We start from the raw sequence: 14,809 nt of genomic DNA on the forward strand, positions 1-14,809 counted from the left end.
GATGCAAGAATATGCCATGGGATAAAGACAGTCACCACCAATGTTGCTGGAAAAACTGGATAGCTACAAGCAAAAGAATAAAACTGGACCACTTTCTTACACCACAAACAAAAATAAATTCAAAATGGATTAAGGGCCTAACTGGGAGATCTGAAATCATAAAAATCCTAGAAGACAGCACAGACAGAAATGTGCTGTGGTTTTGGCAACATCCTTCTAGATATGTCTCTTCAGGTAAGGGAAATAAAAGCAAAAATGAACAATTGGTACTACATGAAAACAAAGATCTTCTGCATAGTGAAGGAAACAGTCAACAAAACTATAAATCAACCTGCAGAATAGAAGAAGATATTTGCAAATAACGTATATAATAAAGGGCTACCACTTGGTACTGCATCTCAGTAATAGCATTTTTAATTTCAACCTGTTTAGGTTTTAGTTCTCTTATCTCTCTGGTAAGGGATTCTCTAGTGTTTTCTATGCTTTTTTCAAGCTCGGTTACTAGGTTTATAATCATTGTTGTAAATTTTATTTCAGACATCTTATTTGTATCTAGGTTGATTCAGTCCCTTGCTATGAATATTACCTCTTGGTTCTTTCTTTTTGAGTGAATTTCTCCATCTTCTCGTATTGTCCAAGAAAAAAAAGGAAGAGCACAAAAGAAGAAAAGAACAACAACAAAAACAACAACAACAACAACAACAAAACCCCCAACCAGGAAATTAAGGAAGAATTTGTGTGTGTTTTGGTCTCCTTGTTAAAAGAAACTAGATCTCAAAATAAGAAAGAAGGAAAAATATATATGTATAAAAATAAAATAAAATGAAAGGAAGGAAAGAAAAAATAAAATATATTTACAAATTACAAAAAAATTGAATAAATAAGAAAATAACTAGGAGGAGGGGCAAGATGGTGGAAGAGTAGGGTCCCCAAGTCACCTGTCCCCACCAAATTACCTAGATAACCTTCAAATCATCCTGAAAATCTACGAATTCGGCCTGAGATTTAAAGAGAGAACAGGTGGAATGCTACAGTGAGAAGAGTTTGCGCTTCTATCAAGGTAGGAAGATGGGGAAAAAAGAAAGAAACAAAAGGCATCCAAGGGGGAGGGGCTCCACCTAGAGCTAAGGCCGGGGAGTGTGCGCCCAGGAGAGGAAAGCACCGTCCTGGAGAAGCAGGAGCTTTACCAATCTTCCCAGACAGAAAGGGGCTCGCAGGGAGTTAGAGCAGGAACCCAGGAGGGCGGGGATGCCCTCAGGATCCCTGGGACACTAACAGACACCTGCGCCCTGGGGAGAGTGCGCGGAGCAACCTAAAGGGTTGCAGCACGCGCACGGCTGGACCCAGGAGCAGCTCGGAGGGGCTCGGGCAAGGCTCTGCGGAGAAAGGGCTCTGCGGCCCGGGAGAAGCTCTGAAGGACTCAGGCGGCAGCTCCGTGGAGAGGGGGCTGCCTGGCAGGGAGCACGAATCCAACAGCGCAGGCCTGGGAGCACAGGGCACCCGGGACACAGCCCAGGATCCGACCTCCCCCCGGGACAAGCAGAGGCCGGGAGGGCCCAGGAGAGCAAGGACGCTCCTGCCCCAAGCTGAGCAGATCAGCGGCCCCGCCGCCGGAGCATCCAGCCCCCTGCAGACGGAGAGCTCCATAGTTCCTGCAGGAGCTGAATCCAGGGCTCCAGAGCTGGCCTCTGTCACTGGGGTTGTTCCTCCTGGGGCCTCACGGGGTAAACAACCCCCACTGAGCCCTGCACCAGGCAGGGGGCAGAGCACCTCCCCCAAATGCTAATACCTGAAAATCAGCACAACAGGCCCCTCTCCCAGAAGACCAACTAGACGGACAAGTTCCAGGGGAAGTCAAGGGACTTAAAGTATACAGAATCAGAAGATACTCTCCTGTGTTTCTTTTCTTTTCTTTCTTTTTTTTTTTTTTGCTTTTTGATTTCTGTTTGCTTCCCCCACCCTTTTTCCCCTTTCTTTCTTTTTCTTCTCTTTTTCTTTCTTTTTTTCTTTTTTCTTTCCTTCTTTCTCTCCTCTCTTTTTCTCCTTTTTCCAATACAACGTGCTTTTGGCCACTCTGCACTGAGCAAAATGACTAGAAGGAAAACCTCACCTCAAAAGAAAGAATCAGAAACAACCCTCTCTCCACAGAGTTACAAAATTTTGATTACAATTCAATGTCAGAAAGCCAATTCAGAAGCACTATTATAAAGCTACTGGGGGCTCCAGAAAAAAGCATAAAGGACTCAAGAGACTTCATGACTGCAGAATTTAGATCCAATCAGGCAGAAATTAAAAATCAATTGAATGAGATGCAATCCAAACTAGAAGTCCTAACGACGAGGGTTAACGAGGTGGAAGAACAAGTGGGTTACATAGAAGATAAGTTGATGGCAAAGAGGGAAACTGAGGAAAAAAGAGACAAACAATTAAAAGACCATGAGGATAGATTAAGGGAAATAAACGACAGCCTGAGAAAGAAAAACCTACGTTTAATTGGGGTTCCCGAGGGCGCCGAAAGGGACAGAGGGCCAGAATTAGTATTTGAACAAATTCTAGCTGAAAACTTTCCTAACCTGGGAAGGGAAACAGGCATTCAGATCCAGGAAATAGAGAGATCCCCCCCTAAAATCAATAAAAACCGTTCAACACCTCGACATTTAATAGTGAAGCTTGCAAATTCCAAAGATAAAGAGAAGATCCTTAAAGCAGCAAGAGACAAGAAATCCCTGACCTTTAAGGGGAGGAGTATTAGGGTAACAGCAGACCTCTCCGCAGAGAACTGCAATCCTGAAAGGGCTGGCAGGATATATTCAGGGTCCTAAATGAGAAAAACATGCAGCCAAGAATACTTTATCCAGCAAGGCTCTCATTCAGAATTGGGGGGAGAGATAAAGAGCTTCCAAGACAGGCAGGAACTGAAAGAATATGCGACCTCCAAACCAGCTCTCCAAGAAATTTTAAGAGGGACTCTCAAAATTCCTCTTTAAGAAGATGTCCAGTGGAACAACCCACAAAAACAAGGACTGAATAGATATCATGATGACACTAAACTCATATCTTTCAATAGTAACTCTGAACGTGAATTGGCTTAATGACCCCATCAAAAGGCGCAGGGTTTCAGACTGGATAAAAAAGCAGGACCCATCTATTTGCTGTCTACAAGAGACTCATTTTAGACAGAAGGACCTGAAAATAAAAGGTTGGAGAACCTTTTTACCATTCAAATGGTCCTCAAAAGAAAGCAGGGTAGCCATCCTTATATCAGATAAACTAAAATTTACCCCGAAGACTGTAGTGAGAGATGAAGAGGGACACTATATCATACTTAAAGGATCTATCCGACAAGAGGACTTAACAATCCTCAGTATATATGCCCCGAATGTGGGACCTGCCAAATATTTAAATCAATTAATAACCAAAGTGAAGAAATACTTAGATAATAATACACTTATACTTGGTGACTTTAAACTACCGCTTTCTACACTCGACAGGTCTTCTAAAACAACATCTCCAAAGAAAGGAGAGTTTTAATGATACACTGGACCAGATGGATTTCACAGATATCTACAGAACTTTACATCCAAACTCAACTGAATACACATTCTTCTCAAGTGCACATGGAACTTTCTCCAGAAGAGACCACATACTGGGTCACAAATCAGGTCTGAACCAATACCAAAAGATTGGGATCATCCCCTGCATATTCTCAGACCATAATGCCTTGAAATTAGAAGTAAATCACAACAACAAGTTTGGAAGGACTTCAAACACATGGAGGTTAAGGACCATCCTGCTAAAAGATGAAAGGGTCAACCAGGAAATTAAGGAAGAATTAAAAAGATTCATGGAAACTAATGAGAATGAAGATACAACCGTTCAAAATCTTTGGGATGCAGCAAAAGCAGTCCTAAGGGGGAAATACATTGCAATACAAGCATCCATTCAAAAACTGGAAAGAACTCAAACACAAAAGCTAACCTTACACCTCAAGGAGCTAGAGAAAAAACAGCAAATACACCTAGCAGAAGAGAGTTAATAAAGTTTTGAGCGGAGCTCAACGAAATTGAGACCAGAAGAACCTACACCTCGCAGAAGAAGAGAGTTAATAAAGATTTGAGCAGAGCTCAATGAAATCTAGACCAGAAGAGCTGTGGAACAAATCAACAAAACCAGGAGTTGGCTCTTTGAAAGAATTAATAAGATAGATAAACCATTAGCCAGCCTTATTAAAAAGAAGAGAGAGAAGACTCAAATTAATAAAATCATGAATGAGAAAGGAGAGATCACTACCAACACCAAGGAAATACAATTGATTTTAAAAACATATTATGAACAGCTGTACGCCAAAAAATTAGGCAATCTAGAAGAAATGGATGCATTTCTGGAAAGCCGCAAACTACCAAAACTGGAACAGGAAGAAATAGAAAACCTGAACAGGCCAATAACCAGGGAGGAAATTGAAGCAGTCATCAAAAACCTCCCAAGACACAAAAGGCCAGGGCCAGATGGTTTCCCGGGGGAATTTTATCAAACGTTTTAAGAAGAAACCACACCTATTCTACTAAAGTTGTTTGGAAAGATAGAAAGAGATGGAGTACTTCCAAATTTGTCCTATGAGGCCAGCATCACCTTAATTCCAAAACCAGACAAAGACCCCACCAAAATGGAGAATTATAGACCAATATCCCTGATGAACATGGATGCAAAAATTCTCAACAAGATACTAGCCAATAGGACCCAACAGTACATTAAGAAAATTATTCACCGTGATCAAGTAGGATTTATTCCCGGGATACAAGGCTGGTTCAAGACTTGTAAAACAATCAATGTGATTCATCATATCAGGAATAGAAAAACCAAGAACCATATGATCCTCTCATTAGATGCAGAAAAAGCATTTGACAAAATACAGCATCCATTCCTGATCAAAACTCTTCAGAGTGTAGGGATAGAGGGAACATTCCTCAGCATCTTAAAAGCCATCTATGAAAAGCCCACAGCAAATATCATTCTCAATGGGGAAGCACTGGGAGCCTTTCCCCTAAGATCAGGAACAAGACAGGGATGTCCACTCTCACCACTGCTATTCAACATAGTACTGGAAGCCCTAGTCTCAGGAATCAGACAACAAAAGGACATTAAAGGCATTCAAATTGGCAAAGAAGACGGCAAACTCTCCCTCTTCGCCTCTCTTGACATGATACTCTACATTGACAACCCAAAAGCCTCCACACCAAGATTGCTAGAACTCATACAGCAATTCGGCAGTGTGGCAGGATACAAAATCAATACCCAGAAGTCAGTGGCATTTCTATACACTAACAATGAGACTGAAGAAAGAGAAATTAAGGAGTCAATCCCATTGACAATTGCGCCCAAAAGCATAAGATACCTAGGAATAAACCTCACCAAAGAGGTAAAGGATCTATACAGTAAAAACTATAGAACACTTCTGAGAGAAATTGAGGAAGATACCAAGAGATGGAGAAATATTCCATGCTCATGGATTGGCAGAATTAATATTGTGAAAATGTCAATGTTACCCAGGGCAATTTACAAGTTTAATGCAATCCCTATCAAAATACCATGGACTTTCTTCAGAGAATTAGAACAAATTATTTTAAGATTTGTGTGGAATCAGAAAAGACCCCGAATAGCCAGGGGAATATTAACAAAGAAAACCATATCTGTGGGCATCACAATGCCAGATTTCAGGTTGTACTACAAGACAGTGTGGTACTGGCAGAAAAACAGACACATAGATCAATGGAACAGAATAGAGAAACCAGAAGTGGACCCTCAACTTTATGGTCAACTAATATTCGGTAAAGGAGAAAACACTATCCACTGGAAGAAAGACAGCCTCTTCAATAAATGGTGCTGGGAAAATTGGACATCCACATGCAGAAGAATAAAACTAGACCACTCTCTTTCACCATACACAATGATAGACTCAAAATGGAGGAAAGATCTAAATGTGAGACCTGATTCCATCAAAATCCTAGAGGAGAACACTGGCAACACCCTTTTTGAGCTCGGCCACAGTAACTTCTTGCAAGATACATCCCTGAAGGCAAAAGAAACAAAAGCAAAAATGAACTATTGGGACTTCATCAAGATAAGAAGCTTTTGCACAGCAAAGGATACAGTCAACAAAACTAAAAGACAACCTACAGAATGGGAGAAGTTATTTGCAAATGACGTATCAGATAAAGGGCTAGTTTCCAAGATCTATGAAGAACTTATTAAACTCAACACTAAAGAAACAATCATGAAATGGGCAAAAGACATGAACAGAAATCTCACAGAGGAAGACATAGACCTGGCCAACATGCACATGAGAAAATGCTCTGCATCACTTGCCATCAGGGAAATACAAATCAAAACCACAAAGAGATACCACCTCACACCAGTGAGAATGGGGAAAATTAACAAGGCAGGAAACCACAAATGTTGGAGAGGATGCAGAGAAAAGGGAACCCTCTTACACTGTTGGTGGGAATGTGAACTGGTGCAGCCACTCTGGAAAACTGTGTAGAGGTTCCTCAAAGAGTTAAAAATAGATCCGCCCTACGACCCAGCAATTGCACTGTTGGGGATTTACTCCAAAGATACAGATGCAATCAAATGCCGGGATACCTGCACCCCGATGTTTCTAGCAGCAATGTCCACAATAGCCAAACTGTGGATGGAGCCTCGGTGTCCATCGAAAGATGAATGGATAAAGAAGATGTGGTTTATGTATACAATGGAATATTACTAAGCCATTAGAAATGACAAATACCCACCATTTGCTTCGACGTGGATGGAACTGGAGGGTATTATGCTGAGTGAAATGAGTCAATCGGAGAAGGACAAACAGTGTATGTTCTCATTCATTTGGGGAATATAAATAATAGTGAAAGGGAATAGAAGGGCAGGAAGAAATGGGTAGGAAATATCAGAAAGGGAGACAGAACATAAAGACTCCTAACTCTGGGAAACGAACTAGGGGTGGTGGAAGGGGAAGAGGGCGGAGGGTGGGGGTGAATGGGTGACGGGCGCTGAGGGGGGCACTTGACAGGATGAGCACTGGGTGTTATTCTGTTTGTTGGCAAATTGAACACCAATAAAAATAAATTTAATATTAATAAAAAATTTAATTAAAAAAGAAAATAACTAGAAAAATAATAAGACTAAAGAGTAAAAATAGAGCAATATATACTGTTTTCTCCTAGAGCTAAAGCTTTGCTAGCCCTCTATGATCAGTAAACTCTGTGTGAGCAAGTTGTTTGTGTTGGTCTTCTGTGTCGGGTCCCCCTGTGCTATTTCTGATGTGGACTTGCCCCATTGGAAATGTGCCTCAGGTGCTCAGGGAGGTGGGGCTTGGCGTAAGGGCTATGGACTCCACTAGGTGGCGCTGTTTTGCTCCCTGAAGACTTTTAGCATTGATGGGTGGGATGAATATGGTGGTATCCCACTCCTCAGCCCCTGAGCTGAAAATTCATACCCCGCACTCTTCAGTGAGCCCTTACAGAAGAGTAATCAGTCACTCTTGAATTCTTGGTTTTCATCCGAACTCTTTCACCCTGCGTTTGTCCAAGCATTTTTATCTCAGGCCCATAACTGAGTTTCAAAACTTCAAAATTTAGGGGCTCTCACTGATAGCCTATTGGTATTTTCCTGGTGTGTTCCCCCCAGGGAGGGTCTCACCACGCTTATACCTTTTGCTGGACCTGTTCCAGGAAAATGGTCATATGACTGTTTGGGGGTTCAGAGTATATGACAACACAGAGCAGAAATGTGGCACCTAGACTCGCTGTTCACAGCTCACTCTCACAGTCCTATGCCTGGGAACCATGTCACACTTAGGCACCACCCAATTTTCTTGTGACCCGGATGGGGTCCTCAGATAACAGTGTCACACCTGTGATCTTGTCCTGGTTGCCACGGACAAGTACCTTGAAGCCAGGCACTTCCCTGAGTGTGGCAGACTTCTAAAAGTTCTACTTTTGCATTCTGCTTATAATACTTTGCAGTGACCTCTTTAAGCAGGCTTATCCCCTGCTGCCATATTGTCATCTATATCACACCTGCATCTCCTACCTTCCAAATGGTAGTAGCTTTTCTACCTGTAGACTTGCAGCATTTGTTTTCTCAGATCTCCAATTGATTTCTCGGGTTTTCCTTATTCTTTTTCTAGCTCCTTTAAGTGTAAGGTTAGGTTGTTTATTTGAAAATTTTCTTACTCCTTGAAGTAGGCCTGTATTGTTATAAACTTCCTTCAGAACTGCTTTTGGTGCATCAAAAAGGTTTTGGACTGGGTATTTTCATCTTCATTTCTCTCCATGTATTGTTTCCTCTTTGATTTCTAGTTTGAACTATTCATTGCTTGGTAGAATTTGTATTTAACCTCCATATGTTTGTGCTCTCCGTATTTTTTGTTGTTGTTGATTTCCAGTTTCATAGCATTGTGGTCAGTATGACTTCAATCTTTTTGAATTTGTTTAGACTTATTTTGTGGCCTAGTATATGATCTATTTTGAAGAATGTTCCATATGCACTTGAAAAAAATGTGCCTTCTGCTGTTTTAGGATGGCATGTTCTCAAATATATCTGTTAAATCCATCTGGTTCAATGTATCATTCAATGCCACTGTTTCCTTATTGATTTTCTGTTTGGATCATGTGTAATCCAAATTACAGTCCATGTAAATGTGGTGTTAAATTCCCTAATATTAATCTATTACTATTTATTAGTTCCTTGATTTTGTTTTTAATGGTTTTATGTATTTGTGTGCTTCCATGTTGGGTGCATAAATATTTATAATTGTATCTTCTTGTTGGATTTTCCATTTTGCTATTATGTAGTGTTATTCTTTGTTTCTTGTTATAGCTTTGTTTTAAAGTCTATTTTGTCTAATATAAATATTGCTACCCCAGCTTTTTCTTGACATCTGTTTGCATGATAAATGTTTCTACAACCCCTCACTTTCAATCTGTGTGTTTAGTTCTGAAATGAGTCTCTTGCAGGCAGCATATAAATGGGACTTTTAGAAATCCACTTTGTCACACTTTTTCTTTTGATTGGAGCATTTAGTCCATTTACATTTCAAGTAATTATTAATAGATATGTATTTATTGTCATTTTGGTACTTCTTTTGTGATTGTTTTGTGTTTTTTTCCTCTGATCCTTTCTTCTCTGGGTCTTTTTCATGGTTTGTTGGCTTTCTTTAGTGATATACTTGGATTCCTTTCTCATTTTTTGCATATGTATTACCCATTTTTGATTGTGGTTACCATTATGTTTGAATATAACATCTTCTTCATGTAGCAGTATATATTAAGCTAATTTTTGCTTAGGTTTGAACCATTTTTTTAGTCCTCTTCCCCATATTTTAGGTATATGATGTCATTTTTTACATCCTTTTATTTTTTGAATTCCTTGTCTGTTTTTTACAATATATTTAGTTTTATTGCTTTTATGTTTCAGACTTTTCTTATGCTTACTTATAGTCTTCTCTTTCCATTCAGAGTCCCCTTTAACTTTTCTTGTATGACTTTTTAATTGTCATGCATGTCTTTAGTTTGTACTTCTCTGAGAAACTCTTTATCTCTCTTTCTGTTCTGAATGATAGCCTTGTTAGATAATGGATTCTTTGCTGCAGATTTTTTCCCTTTTGGTCCTTTCAATATATCATGCCTCTTTCTTCTGGCCTGCATAATTTCTGCTGAGTGAATTACTAGAATTAGATAGCCTATTGGGGTTTTCCTTGTGTATAACTGCTTTCTTTTCTTTTTTTGCCTACAAATTCTCTCTTTATCACTACTTTTTACATTTTAATTATATATTTTTGTGTGGACCTCCTTGGGTTGATTTTTTGGGGGGATGTCTGTGCCTTCTGGGTGTAGATATCTGTTTCCTTCCTCAGATTAGGGAAGTTTTCAGCTATTTTTTTTTGAATAATTTTTCGGCCCCCCCTTTCTCTCTCTTCTTCTGGGATCCCTATAATGTGAAAATTTTCACACTTGAGTCACTGATTTCCTTGCCTATTCTTATTTTGCATATTTTTCTCTCTTCTCTGCTCTAGTTCGCTAACTGGTTCCTCTGCTTCCTCTTGCTATTTATTCCATCTTGTGTATTTTAATTGCATTTATTGTGTTCTTCATCTATAATTGTTCTTTTAAAAAAATCTCTTTGTTAATTGTCTCACTGATGTCCTCCATTCTTTTCTCAAGCTCAATGAGTATCTTTATGATTATTACTTTAAATTCTCTATCAGGTATATTAGTTATATCTGTTTTACCCAGGTCTCTTACTGCGATTTGATCTGGTTCTTTCATTTGGTACATATTCCTATGTCTCCTCATTTTGTCTAACTCTTTGTATCGGTCTCTGTGTCTTAGGAAAGTCGGCTATGTCTCCTACTCTTTATTTTTTATTTTTTTTAATTTTTATTTATTTATGATAGTCACACACACAGAGAGAGAGAGAGAGAGAGAGAGAGAGGCAGAGACACAGGCAGAGGGAGAAGCAGGCTCCATGCACCGGGAGCCCGACGTGGGACTTGATCCCGGGTCTCCAGGATCATGCCCCGGGCCAAAGGCAGGTGCCAAACCGCTGCACCACCCAGGGATCCCTTTCTCCTACTCTTTAAAGTAATGGCCTTATGCAGAAGTCCTATGGTGGCCTACAGTGCATTGTCCCCTATTCACAAGAATATGGTGTCTTCACCATACACCTTCACGCTTCAGGGGTTGTCTCTCCAGCACCCTGCTGTTGTGTCCTGGCCACTTTTATATTCAGTCTAGTCATCTGCAATGGCTTTCTTTTCGTGTTGTGGGTGCTGTTTGGTCCCTGGATGGGTTCGGGTGCATAGTTTTCACAAGGTGTGTGCTGGTCTGTTTGTGAAGTGAGGCCTGCCACTACCCCTGGTTCACGCTAGCCTGAGCAGATCTACAAAATGCATAAAGAAGGTGGCTTATGCAATTTCTGTAATGGGACCAAGGCTCCACAAAACACATGGGTTGGGAGTTGCAGTGTTGGCAAAGTTTGCTCTGGTTTTCTTGGGGAGGAGACCCACACACTGCCAGGACTGAGGCAAGTCCAGCTGGAGGGGGCTAGTGTGGTGTACACCAGTAGTTAGTGAATACCAGCACTGCACTATTTCTTTAGGTGTCCAAGTTTTTGTGCTGGGGTTAGAAGGGGAAATGGCGCCTGCCAGCTCCTCTGTTCCTGGAGAAGTCCTTCAATGTTCCTTGCACCTTCAGGATACACTAAAAAGTAAGTAAATTACTCTCCTTCCCATATGTCACAGTTGTTCTATTCTGACTCTCCAGGCTGTTTTTTTGTGCTGACTCTTTAAGGGTGGACACTCAGTTTCCTAATGCCCTCTGGGCTCTCTAAGAACTGAATCTGCTAATTTTTAAAATTCCAGGTTGTATGTCTTGCTGGTTGTAAGAACTCATGAAATCTGGCCCCTCTCGCTTTGAATGCAAAATATTATAGGGATTCATCTTCCCCATGTGGGCTCCCCCATTTTTCCCCCTTGTCCACACCCAAGGATCACTCCCTCTGGGGTACAGCCATGATCTGTTTCACTCCCTATTGCATTTCTGCCCTTCTTACTCTCTTTGATGTGATCTTTTCTTTGCCTTTAGTTGTAGAGTTTGTTCTGTTGTTCTTTGGGTAGTTTTCTAGGTTATTTATGCTGATGTATTATCTAGTTGTATCTGGGAAACAAGGTGAACTTAGATTTCTTTTACTCCACCATCTTCTTAGCCTTCTTATTTCATTTATGCCATTTTTCCATGTACAACACGGTGACATTTGAGGATGTGTATACACCATGTAGCCTTGTGCATGTAAGCTTGTAAGCTTGAACGAATGAGACTCAGCTTTATATATTTTTATTCTACATGATACTTTACACATAGTAAGTAAATAATAGTGGTTGTCTGGATAAATAAGTGAATAATTGAGTGGGTGAATGAGGTAAGCATTATTTGTATTTCACTTCATGGCTGCTTCAGAATCAGCCATTTCTTTACACTTTTATTATAGGAAGATTTTCTACCATGCCTATGCAATAAAAAAATTTGAATGTGATAGAAGGTGGCACTAATATTGCTTTGGGACATCAACCAACCTTTTGATACCACTGTTCTCCTCTGCCTGTAGAATGTTTCTCTTTGATTTTTCTGACATTCCAAAGCTCTTGGACCTTTATCTGCCTTGCTCACTGGACTCAGTGTTTTTTGCCCAACCCAGAGGCCCACAAAACAGTTGGGTAATAGACTGCTAAATGTGGGTTGAAGGCTCAACTCACAAAAGGCCTTAAAACTTCCCATCTGTACTAGATCCTTTTGTTTCCCACATCCGTTGGAAGGTTGGAATTGGGAGTTGGATGGGGAAGATAGCTTTGTTAAATTCAACACCTGAGTCAGTGAGCCATGAACAATTCCATACCAACAGAAGAGTAGCCTGGGCCTTTGGAGATCCTGCGATTTCCCTCTCTTTGCCACTGGCCATCAAACATTGTTGGCATTACAAACCAGTCTAGCCTCACTCTCTCCAGAGCCCACTGCCCAACCCTATTTTCCACTTTCACAAGCTCTACTCATCACTTCTCAATAAATCAGGCAGAATTTTTCCAGCTGGGCTCAGTATTTGTTTCCACAAATGACCCTTAAAAAGTTCAGATTTGAATCCATGGAATCTGCCTGAGCACAAGGCAGGCCTCCCACATCATCTGCTTACAAGGTTGGGGCCTTGGCATGGTGGGTATTGATTTCTGATTTCTTTATGGATGGAAAATGTTAATTTTGCATTCTATCAGTAACTCCCATAGAGGTGATATTAGAATTTAGAGATCTTATCATTTGGAAAATGCTTGCTTGGAGCCAGGTCTAGTTTCATATACATTTTGGAAAGAAAAGAAAATGACTAATACTACAAAAATGGCTGCCCATCCATTCCTGTCAGGTAAAGTATAGGAATGACCAAATTGGCAATGTTAGCTGAGAGGCAGTTCAATTAAAAGACCTAACAAAGGATCAGAAGCAGTAGTAGAAGAGCACTGGTTGGGAGTCAGCAGACCAGTTCTCTAGCTCTAACTCTGCTACAAATTCCAAGGTGTCACATGGATGTACACCATAGGCACCACAAACCTAACATGTCCAAGGTGAAACTCATCATATTATCCCTGAAACAAAATTGTACTCTTGAGTTTTCAGTTTCATTTGGTAGCACCATTATTTATCCAGTCACTTGACCTAGAAACTACAGAGTAATCCTTAAATCACCTCCTTCTCTTATCTGTCAGATCCATGTCCAGTGGCAAGTCTTCTTGGTTTTTATCTTCTATTATTTTAAATTCATCCACTTCTATTTTCACTGCCTTAATTCAAGCACTCATCACTTCATATCCGAACAACCGTGATAATCTCCTAAATTATGTTCCTGCTTCCAAACTGTGGCCCCTCCACTTCATCCTCTACACTGCTAAAATAATCTTAAAATATAATCCTGATTATGATATTGTGGGAACTTGAAACCCTTCAAAAGCTATCTATTGCCCTTAAGATAAAGTTAAACTCCTTTGAAGACCCACAAGGCCCTTCATGATTTTGGCCCTGCTTATTTCATAAGCCTTATTTTTTTCTACTCTTTGTCTTAATCTTTGTGCTCCAGTGACACTGAACTGCTTGAAGTCCTCTACAGACACTATTTTGTTTAAAGCATCTGCAGCTTTATTTGTGTTGTCCTCATCTTCTTGGATCAGGTATCCCTTACTCATTATTTTAACTGGATATTTATTTATTTATTTATTTATTCATTTATTTATTGTATTCTTTACCCCAAACATGGGGCTTGAACTCATGACCTGGAGATCAAGCATCATTAATTTTTCTTCTGAGCCAGCCAGGCACCCTTTGATTGGTTAACTTTCTATTACTTCATATGAAAAGAGAAATCTTTTTTTAAGATTTTATTTATTTATTCATGAGAGAGAAACAGAGACAGAGAGACAGAGAGAGAAAGAGAGAGAGGCAGAGACACAGGCAGGAGGAAGAAGCAGGTTCCATGCAGGGAGCCCAACATGGGACTCAATCCCAGGTCTCCAGGATCAGGCCCTGGGCTGAAGGCGGCACTAAACCGCTGAGCCAACCAGGGCTGCCCAAGAGAAATCTTTCTAGACTGAATGAGCTGGTACACTTGTGTAATCCCACAGAATCCTAACAGTTTCTATATCATATTTCTTAATAGCACTCTAATTTTATGTTTACTTGTCTCCCCCACTAGATTAGATGGCTTTTGAGAAGATCTAGTGGCTTACTTATCTGTGCATCCTCCGTGTCTAGCATACTGACATATAATTGTTCAACAATTACTTCCTGAACGAATGAAATGTGGTTATTTTTAATCCAGCTTGCCCTTTAAAATCAAGTGCTTTCCCACTCCTTGACTCATTCTGTTTCACTCAACAAGTCCATAAGGTTATGTGGGTATGTTTGTGTATATGCATCTTTTATAGAACTTTTTTTGTGGATGATTCTTCTGAAATGTTTTTATAAGGGCAACTAATTTTAGACTTTTTAGTTTGAAAATACAAAAACTGATACTCAAAAATACTATAAGACTTTCCCCAGCTCATGTAGCAAATTAATAGTGGAGTCAGAACACTGATATCTAGACTCTCAATCCAGAAATCTTTTCCCACCCTTCTGCTGTTTCTAAATCATGATCTTTCAACATTTGGAAATAACATCAGAGGTCTTTAGGATGACTGGGTTTCTATCAGATTTTGTTTTTCTGATGCTTTATTTTT

Source organism: Canis lupus, chromosome X, assembly GCF_048164855.1.
Source record: "Canis lupus baileyi chromosome X, mCanLup2.hap1, whole genome shotgun sequence".
Taxonomy (NCBI): Eukaryota; Metazoa; Chordata; class Mammalia; order Carnivora; family Canidae; genus Canis; species Canis lupus.